Raw genomic sequence first — 9,152 nt, 5'->3', positions numbered from 1 at the left:
TGCGTCTTGCTCTACGCTCTATCACGATGGCGAAGTGCGTAGACGAAAGCCAGCGCCGACACCAGTAGGCGACTCGTTTAAAGCTTTGAAGTCAGCTCACAAAACGATAAACATACATATAACCCGCAAATTGTGAAGTATAGTGCGTTTCCGGCACATGACAAACTCTTGCAGATATACAGTAGAATCTCATTGATACGATCCCATTACGTACGATTTCCCTGCACCAACGTTCATGATCGAGAACACAACAAAATGACCCAATACAGTTACGCTTATTTTTTACCGGTTCATACGTTTCTGGAAAACACGATCTTTCGGCACCAACGCTCAGTAGACCGCCAAACTGCGATCCTGTGATACGTTTTGCGGCGGCTAGATCCCATGTAAACAAGAAAACGCGCGAGGCGCGCGCAATCGGGAACAGTAATCACCCCCAGCAGCATATTCCTCGCAATACTTACCCGCCCGTCTCGCGATAAAACACTGGTGCTCACTAAGTTTCTCATTCCGGTACCCGCAAATCTTCTTCCCAGGTCGTCGCACACCGCATTCACAGCTATCACCACCAAACCTACTGCGATAAGCATCTTCACTTATCTGTTTCACAGCGCGCGGGCCGTAGTGCCGTTGGAAGCGAACTGTACGCTTTTGATAGACGATAACCCAAACACATGCCTGCGATTTGACTTAGCTGTAACCTTGCGAGTAGATACTCGCCGAGCAGTGTAACCCTGCGGGTAGGAATCAAACGTGTCCAATGCGGCCTGAGGGCCCGCGAATCGCACTGCGCTGAGTCGGTATTGCGCGCCGCTGCCACGAAGTCTTTCCGCGGAGTGTGGGCCTGATGTGCGGTGGATTTCTTAAATCGAAACTTTAATATAATAAAAAAAGAATCGCCCAAGTGGGGGTTGAGTTCGGATTCGTTTTGGCTGCTAGCGGAATCTTAAAATGTTCTCATCCCATTGTCTAGAAGGAAGACAAACCCGGCGGTGCAGACATCACCAGATCGGCATTATCATGCTCGGAGCCACTGGCTGATGTCATCCACGGTTTCTTGCGGAACGCATATCGCACTGGGAAGCATTTCGCGTTCTTTAAGCAGAGTGGTGATCTCTTGCCGATAACGAACGGCTGCAGTTTGCACGAGACAACCATATGCGCAGCGAGCAGAACTGAGAACCGCTCCCTGCTAATTTTTTCTCCGTGGCATGTACTGCCCTTCCGGTTCATGTCCTACTGTGTTTGACACCATTTTCCAAAGCGGTGTCGTTTTGAATTCGTCAGCATTAAATACTGACGCGAAATAAGTTGGCACGTTATTACACTGGTCCCTTGAGGCGAGAACGAGGAAGTTCGTGGTTGCGCGCGCTCTCTCCGAGGATCATCCATTGCTAAAGGCAGACATTTTTTTTTTTTGCCAATCTGTCGCTGGTGAACTATTTTAGCTTGCACTAGCTGGGTGACACTATTTCGGACGGCTCAAAAGAAAAGTTCACTGCCACTTTAGCATACGCTAAAGAGCATATAGGCGAAAGCCTGCGCGCTCACGAGACATTCATTAAATTACTTGACATTGACATTCTCTTTCGAATGAATTGTTTCTTCCTATTACTTGTTTTCTCCCACCATAGGTCGTGGGTACGGGTGCCTTAATTAGCTGTTTTAATTAATTGTGCCTAAATTAAGTTCGCCTTAATTAACACTAAAGGTCGAGGGTTTGACTCCCCAAAAAAAGTCGGGGGTTCGAGTGCCTTCATTAACTGTATCTTAACTGTGCCTTAATAACTTTGCCGCAGTTAACACAAAAAGTTGTGGGTTTGACTCCCACCGAAGGTCGAGGGTTCGACCCCCAATTTCGGTGCCATTGAATTTTGGTGTCATGACGCAGGACGGTCAAATTTTCGTCCCATGAGCCATCTATGGTTTCAGCTTAATTTTGTTCCCGTTAGGAGAAGCGTCCTTCAAGGGCGTGGCTCAGCGGCGTTGAATTGGAGTTAGATAAAGGTGCAGCTCTACCCTTTTGCATGGAATTTCCAATAGGATTTTAGAGGATATAAAGGATATAGACAGCAATTCGATATACCCGAATTTGATATATCCTGTTTCGACTTAGTTGAATGGACATAAAGCACAGTAAACTCCCATTCTTAAGCGTTTATTTTGTAGAGTATTGAATGGTTTTAATGATATGTAGGTGCTGTAGCAATGTGGAAAATTCGGAAGCGGAGTTGCATCTACTGATAATGAATCTATCGCTATGGCCTGTTCATTCCTGAAAAGCAAATTGCACATTCCATGCTCCCATGCTGATGGTTCACATTTTATGAAAGATGCGGCTTCGATCATGGCCACTAATAAGTTATAAAGTCTACTCGTGCAGTAGTTATCAATGCAGGGTGTCTACCAACCGAGAAAACCGGGAGTTCTCAGGGATACTGAATATAGCCTGGAAATACTCAGGGAAAACTCAGGGAATTTGTGCTTCGATCAGGGAAAATTAGCCATAATGTTATTGAAAGGGAAAGAAAGTCGCGGTAATGCTGGTTTGAATAAAAGAGAGGAATCGTGACGAATTGTCTTTGACGCCGTGTCGTGGGCTGGAGGAGGTACCAGTGTACAGTCAGCGACCGATTTTCCTGACGCCCGATTTTTGGAACGTGCCAGATAATGCCGACGGCTTCGAGGCACCACCACGTGCCCCATAGAGTCAATGTATGAGAACGTCTGAAATTTCGGACGCAAGAACCCTTCGCCGTCCGATTTTCCGGACTTTTTCCGCGACCGCAGGTCCGAAACTGCAGTCAAAGTCAACACCGCCGTTTGGATTATCCTGCCGCCTCGAACCGGCGTTCTCGCACGCAGATCCGCTGGCAGCTGTAGCCACCACCGTGGCAACGCGAGCCCTTGCTGCTTCGACGTTCGCTGTTAAGGTTCTTGCCGTTCTGTGCCGTGTTTTTCATTGAAAGAATTCGTCGCTGTCAGCAATGGCACCGATTCCGCCTGTGTAATCCTCGCGATTGGCTTCGAAGCTTAGGAAGCACCGCGCGTTGCATAATGCCAATTTTTGAAAGGCAGCTTCGCCTCAAAACAGAATTGTTACGCGGTGAAGCATACGTGAAGTATTGCGGGGAAGCTTAACAAGCATGATAAGGGCCAATTGTCACGGGACGCATTGCGTATTGCGTAGGACACACAGTACGAGCACCAATATGCCTGATAAGTGTACTGGCAGGCCTTCAGAGCTTTTTCGGACGTGCCTGTGGCGATTTGAGCCCTTAAGGGCTGTAAAAGACATGCATCCATTTTTTTTTTGACGTTTTCGCGGCCCCTAGGAAGTCCGAAAAATCGGACGTTGTCTGTACAACTGACCAAGAGGATACTTCAAATGGTCCGTAGGGCGAACGCGTGGCGGAACGAGGACGAGAACAGAAAGGACCGCCGCACTGAGGAATGATCGGAAAAGGAACTGTGCCGCCTCTTCCTTGAAGGAGCTCGAGCTCAAAATACAGTGTTGGCTGACGCCTAGATGCAGGTGTCCCTCATCCAAACCAACATAAACTCTTTAAAGCAGTGAAACGCAACACTGAGGCGTTGTGCGTGGGTGGAGAGTATGTCAGGAAAGTTGACGTTGACTTTCCAGCTGTTGAGAGAATCTCACTTGCGACAAAGTTCGGGGCTAATAGCGATGAGCTTGCTATCAGTTGATAGAAACAGCTCATTTTCGAAAATATTTTCTTGTGTATGCATCCTTTTATTCGTATTTCAAAATGTTTGACTCGATTTGCAATGGGCTTTACCACTCTTTTTTCGAGGATAATTTGTTCGCTGTGCATTTTACTAACCCCTCCTTTCAGTTTTCTGTTTTGAATGAAATAAACATTACTTCTTACTATTCAAACTGGATTACGTAATTTTTTTTATTTTTTAGCATGCTTACAGGAAGTGACAGCATCAGGCGACATTGTGGCTGCCCGTCTTGACATAAAGCAAAGTTCATTGTCACTCATGGAAAACCTGGAAAACTCAGTGAATTTGAAAAAAAAATCACCTTGGTAGACACCCTGTGGAAGCATAGTATGTTGCAATAGGAAGCAATAGGAAGCAAAGTGTGTTGGTTATTGACCACACTTCTGGCACACTTTTTTTGTTGAGACCTGGCAGCGGCAGCAGATGGTCTCTGTGTCAAGTTGGTGTAGTAGACTTATTTATAAATGCAAACAAACGCTGTCACATAAAAAAGGGGGGGCGGGCTTAGCGACTGAGGGGTGTATACTCTCCGCCAATAGGAAAGGTAACACCCATTTAGTACACAAAGCCAATAATTTTCCTTGTGTGTACCTGTAATGGGGGAAAGTTCCATGAGTGGGATTCTTCAACAGGGGAACAACATATAGGGCATTTTTTTTTCTGCTGCACCAAATTTTTAAAAACTGCGTATGGCAACTAGCACAATTCTAACCCTTAATCTAAATTACTCGATGAGGCGCCCATTACTTCTACGAGAAATCAAAATGTTTAATTGAATAGTTAACATAAGTACAATAATTAACTTTTAATTAGTTACTTCACGGCACATGTTTCAATCCACGAATTGTAGCTAACGAGTTTGCAAGGCATATTGACTTTTAACGTGTTCTGAGGATGGCACTGGTTTCGAGATGTGCGCCGCAAAAGTTGCAGGGAAAATGAACTGTTGTTCTACTTACTTTTTACAGTAAATGATGTTTTATGCATTGAAGCATAAAGGTAACTGGAATGTCAGTGCATATTGTCAGACACTTTGAAAGTTCCTTCCAAGTTCATATGCCTTGCGAACTCGCCAGCTACAATTCGTAGGTCGAAATATGCGCCGTAAAGTAATTTTAAAAATAATTTGCGTAATTGTGTTAATTATTCGATTAAGCAGTTAGATTTCTCGTAGAAGTGATGGCTGTGCCATCGAGTAATTAAGATCAAGGGTTAGAATTGAGCTAGCTGCCACAGGCAACTAAAAGAAAATTGGCGCAGCCATAGACAATTTTTGATTTTTTCAAGCGGGAGGGGGGGGGGAGGAAGCGGGGTCCGACTAGCTTTCCGAGCCCCCCCCCCCCCCCCCCCACACACACACACACATATATATATATATACAGGATGTCCCAGCTAACTTGGACCAAGATTTTGAAAAAAACCTATGCGTTCATCAGAACAGACATCGTGTGGATGTTTTTAGCGTTTATCTAAACTTACAGTACCATTGTTTTGCTCGTCTTTTCTTGAGTAATTAACCGAGATAAATGCATTAACTTTTTAAACATAGCTTGAAACGTTCAGGCGTCAATAGGAAAGTTGTGGAACTCCACAAATACTGCGCAACCCAGGCACTTCCAACGAGATAGACTTAGCGTGGCCGTCTTTATTCGGGAAGAACGAAAGCCCGCGGAGTTTAAAAAATACCACGTGACAGCGTGCTCTGTGCGCCGTCATCATCTTCTGAAGAAGACATGCGTAATCTTCCTTGAATATAGCCAAGGTTTTTTTTTTTACCATTAGTTAATTTTGTAGACACACTGTGTCTACAAAATTACGCGCTCCCGTGTGATTTATCCGCTGTTATCCCTAAGGTTTCAAGTTGTAGCATCATCGTTCAATTCGAAACTACTACAAGGTCATTTGTGTACAAAGGCAAAATTGTAGCAGCCGTCATTGCCTTTCATCGTTCCGACGCGCTTCGCCCTTTTCTTGTTTCAAGCAGAATCAAAATGCTGCTTTCGTCTTTTCTTTTTCGTGGCCTTGGACGCTTTATCGCTTCGGCAACGCTCGGCCAGCAGCATGCATTTGCACCGTCATGCGATAAGAGCCGCATGCCCAGATCCCTACACCAGGCGCAACGCCCTGTCGCGGGCCAGCCTCGCTGCAGCCGACCTTGTTCATCCATCGCACGCTTGAGAGCAGCACAATAACAGTGCGCAAGCGTCCCGCCACGTGGTATTTTCATATTTCGCGGTCTTTCCTTGAAACACGGGAAAAAGGACCACGTGAGATATATGATGTTGGAAACAATTTATTGAGAGGTTTCTCAAGGTGCTCTACAACTTTGCGTATTACACTTGGGGTCTGCAGCCAATACTTAAAAAGTTGATTAAATAAACATAACTAATCCGTTAGTTGAGGGGAAAATAAGTATAGCCTCAATAACTCTAGGTCAGTGCCAACATTATGAATTCGGTTCAACTCGCGTCCGGAGTGCCTTTCATTTTTAAAACTTTGGCTCATGTGGGACAAACTGGGGGTGGGGGGGGGGGGGGGGTATTCTGTAAGAGTCCACCTAGTGGACTGTCCATTTCGGCCGCTGCTGATTGGCTATGGCCGCTCGTCTCCTCCTCTCTCGTACAGCTGCATCCAATCAGCAGCGGCCAAAATGGGCAGTCCACTAGGTGGACCTTTACAGAATACCCCGCTGTATATTCACACACTCTTAAACACGCAAGCAAGGCAGATGACGATTATTGTTGTGGGACAAGATAAGCCCCAAAGGGTGTAAACTTCTTTAAGTGCTGTTTGTTGGCTTCTAACGATACACCGTTAAACAAAATTAGACCCTTTGGGTCGTATCTTGCCACGCAACGATAATCGTCATCGGTCTTGCTTGCGGTTCCTGTCTTGAAAACGCTGCGTTCGCTACTTACCTGTCGAGAATGCTTTGTCATGCTGATAACGCGCATGTCGTTAGTGACTTGGAAGTACCGGGCTCACAGCGTAAAAGAAAGGAAATGCGGACAAGACAGATGTCGATTATTGTTGTGTGGCGAGATACTACCCAAAGGGTGTAATTTTGTTTAACGGTGTATCGTTAGAAGCCAACAAACAGCACTTAAAGAAGTTTACACCCTTTGGGGCTTATCTTGTCCCACAACAATAATCGTCATCTGCCTTGCTTGCGTTTCCTTTCTTGAAAACTCGACGCTCGCTTCTTTCCTGTCGAGATTGCTGTGTCACGCTGATAACGCACAAGCCGTTCGTGACTAGGAAGTACCGGGCTCGCAGCCTTAAAGAAAAGAAATGCGGGCAAGACAGATGACGATTTTCGTTTGTGAGACAAGATACGACCCAAAGGGTGTAAAAATTTTCAAGAGTAAAAGACACCAAGGACAGCAGAGGGGAAATGAAAGTGGATGTAAAAACAACTTTAATAATAGTTGTACTTGAAGAAACTTTGTGTGACGTCGAAGAATTGTTTACTGAAGTGACAGCCTTGTATGCGTATTTAGAAGATCACACAGTTGGAGAGTTCAATTTTACAGCCCGAGTCCTCTCGCACCAAGAATCTGGCATCTCTCGGTGGCGTAATCTTGCTTGATGTAATTGTCCGAAACTTCGCTATCTCTAATACTGCTACACCTTTCCGACTATACTGCAGTCTCTCTCTCTTCTTTTTTTTTTTGTGAGTCCGCGTATAAGTGCCGCTACGCATTACTACTATTGATTCTGATTTCGAGTGAATCCGACTTGGCCTCATTTCGGTTACTGAGCGACATATATTTATGACCTCAGCATGCAAGTGGCGATGTTCGCATCCCTAATAAAGCTGGTCAATTATTAGATTTTTTTTTTCATGAGTCGTATTGCTTACTGGAAAGGCAAGCAATACTGAGACACATATCATTCACGTGCATTTCACACACCGTTGATAAAAGACTCTGCCGAACGAGATCACAGAAGTGTGCGAGTTTTCCTTTTTTTTTTTCAGGGTCAAAAAAGCACGCGAGGTTAAATTTGAAGTGGAGGGAACATACAGCAACGTATTGATTCTCAAGGCATAGGTTGTATATACCATTAGAAATAATCGCTAGTAGGTTACCTCCTTCACTTTAAAGAATATGATAGACTTTGTCTGTGTAAATATTTATTGTAAATATTATCCTGTGTAAATGATGTTTACAGTAGAAATAAAAAAAAATTGAAGTGAGAGGATACGGATAAGGTCGTCGCCGCTGGTGCTTCTAATGGCCTCGTCTTCCTATATTGTCAGGTTCTTCAGAAATAAACCGAAAATATCAATTGAAAGCCGTGCACATCTGCTCCAACAATGATGCAGTAAGCCGTTAGCCACATTACAATTTTAAGTGAAAAGGTAGAGGCAACTCAAAAGAAACCTCGAATGATGTGGGTCACAGACGTCTGGTAATGACACTTAAGGGGGGGGGGGGGGGGGGGTAGGCTTCGGCATTGCCGGGGAAGGGGCTCTGCCCCCTCCGGAAAACTTCCGAGAGAGATCAGGCCCCGAAGCCTCCCCCCCCCCCCCCCCCTCCCCATACGTATTTGGCGCCTACGGGTGCAGCAAAAAAAGAGAAAGCAACCTGTATAGTTTAACAAATAGCAGTGTGTAAGGTTCTCACTTTCAGGTTTGCAAGAATTTCTGTTTGAACACAAATGAAGTGTTCCGTGTCATATTGGTGTGAACTGTATATAATGTCACAAAAAAGATGTATAACTGCTGAAGCACAGATAATAGATTTCGCATTTCTTTACCGTATGAGGGTGGAGATCTTCAACAGCACTCCGTTTTGTGATTAAGCTGGAAAATTTAAAAAGTGTACCGAACAGGGAGCATCATTACTTTGTGTTAAAGCCTGCTTTGCACTAGTGTACATAGCCATGAATATACAGGTTGTTCGGCAGCGGGAAGGTGACTAGTAGGGTTTTTCGAGCCGCGGTCTGTGGACCCCTATGTGTTCTCGAAAAGGCTAAAGAGTCTGGGCGTGCTGCTTTGAGACATGCCATCAATAAAACATTGCGAAAAGCGTGAGAGGCATCCAATGGGGTGGTTTATTTATTAATTAATTAATTTTAACTGTTCGTGAGAGGAGCCGTCCTCCAGACTGATTGGTGTAAATGCGAGAACTAGAGAGCGGATTCCCTGGACATGTCCCGATTTCGAAAAATATGTCCCGTGGTTCTTGCCGTTCAGGCGCAATCAAAGCGATTGGCGAAAATCTATGGTTCCTGCTATGGTTCCTCCCCATTCGCTGCGCGTGTTGGTGTCTCGATTGCGCGCACTAGCGGCTCTGAGTTATCAACGCTGCATGCCGGGCGGCACGCAAAATTTGGGATGAACCTAGAGTGTATGAACCGTAGCAGGCGACGCACCGGCCGCTCCGCCTATCGCTTGG

The sequence above is a fragment of the Dermacentor andersoni genome, chromosome 1 (assembly GCF_023375885.2).
Source record: "Dermacentor andersoni chromosome 1, qqDerAnde1_hic_scaffold, whole genome shotgun sequence".
Classification (NCBI taxonomy): Eukaryota; Metazoa; Arthropoda; class Arachnida; order Ixodida; family Ixodidae; genus Dermacentor; species Dermacentor andersoni.
The sequence above is the reverse complement of the archived record's forward strand: the minus strand, read 5'-3'. Positions refer to the sequence as shown.